This window comes from Erpetoichthys calabaricus, chromosome 11 (assembly GCF_900747795.2).
Source record: "Erpetoichthys calabaricus chromosome 11, fErpCal1.3, whole genome shotgun sequence".
Classification (NCBI taxonomy): Eukaryota; Metazoa; Chordata; class Cladistia; order Polypteriformes; family Polypteridae; genus Erpetoichthys; species Erpetoichthys calabaricus.
This window is the reverse complement of record NC_041404.2, coordinates 163,791,046-163,792,893: the sequence shown is the minus strand read 5'-3', so window position 1 is coordinate 163,792,893 and position 1,848 is coordinate 163,791,046.

Genomic DNA, 1,848 nt, shown 5'->3' with positions numbered 1-1,848 from the left:
ATTGGTCATTATTTTTAATAAATATAATAAATATGGGTGTAATACTAGTGATGTCAATGACACCGATTTAATCATAATTGCTGTTCCAAAGTTAGAAAGGGTTAGCTAAATCAAAGTGACAAATAGCAGCAATAAGAAAAGAGAATAGGAAGCACTTGGTAGCAGACAATCAGTTATGATTAGCTGGATCATTAGCCCCAGCGGGAGTATGCTACAGTATGCTGAAATCAGGGGTTTCCAACATTTAAATGCTGAGACTGATTTATCTTTTCTAATGTTTCTTAGTAGACCATTCAAGAATACAGCAGCTCAATATCAAAAGTCTCTGAGTCTAGCAGTAGTTTTATTTATTCTTTCAGCTTTATGCATGGTCTTCATTTAGATTGCAATATATCCTTTGCCGTATAGGCATTACTAAGTGGTGATATGTAAAGGGAAGCTGAGAAGTTTGCAATGTTATGATTTAAAAGTAGATTTTTTAAAATCTGTTCTAAGTGGAAGAGTTGCATGATTGTTCTTTCAACATTTTTTTCTGATCCTTGCTGCCATGTTTAGTTAACTTTAAAGTAGTAATCAAATGATTTGAACATCATGACAATAAACTAATTAGTCTGTTTTGCAATGGGCCCACACTTTCTTTACTTTCCCACTTCATGCCACCTCACAAAAGTGCACACCTCAAAATATGCGGCAAAAAACAAACACCTGAAAACTTGAGCACTAAGAGCACTAAACTTTGACTGTAAAGCTGTTTGAAAATCTTGACCGATCAGTTGTTGGGGCACAGGAGGCAGCTCATCATCAGAAGAAGAGTCTCGGGTACAACAAACAGGATCATGGAAGGTTTCTTGTCTACGGCGAAGTTCTTGGCTTGGTTCAGGGAAGAATATCTAAGACTGGACAGCTTTATATATTCTAGCTGAACAGCATAGAAATGGTGATAGATACTCAACTTGCCACAGAGTATGGTAACTGTTTTTTTTTATCATCTTACTGTTTACAAAAATTACTACACTAAACAATGTAGATACCCTAAACACTTGTTCAGTCTGCTTCTGCCTGTAACCTGAACATTTTGGCAGGGTCTTAGTCTAAAAAATCCTGTGAATATTTCCATTTGTCCTAAAGCGCTGAAAGATCATTCTCAGCAGTGTCTCAATATTTCTAATACTTTTATATGTTTATATAAATGCATTTGGAATAAATGTGTACACACAGTAAAAAAAAAGAAATATGTCTGTAAAGGCATTAAAGTACAAATCACAATAATGTACAGGTTATTTATTACTGTGCACTATATGTACAATCATCATTTCAGATATCTTTGTGTCTAGTTCACTGGCTATAGATCCACAACACAAGATTTATCAAAACACAGATGATTTCAGATTGACTTTTCATTTGATTGATAATCGCATAATGTGTGCACAAGGCTCACAGTGGCTCTGGATTTCGTTTCAGACAGTTTGACACTTTTGAGTGTTTATGTTTTTTGTTTACCTGTTCCTATATTTAAATAAATTTGTCATTAATGTTCTCAATGTTGGACACATGACTAATTTGCTAAAGAGTGGGCCAATTCTTGAAAAGTGAACTTTGGTTTAAAATGAATTTTATAAGATCTACAGATTTGAAATGTACTGTGTTATAGAGGCATTTTAAAGGTAAGTGGCTTCACTCTGGAATAGATCAGATGTCTCCGTACCAAGAAAAATCTTTGCTTTATGTTGGAAGACCAAAACAAATAAATCACAGTAAAGAAAGCATAGCATTAAGCAAAGGGTTCACCTGCAGGTGTAATTCAGCTTTTGACTATCAGAATAAAATGAATGTACACCTACAGCCACC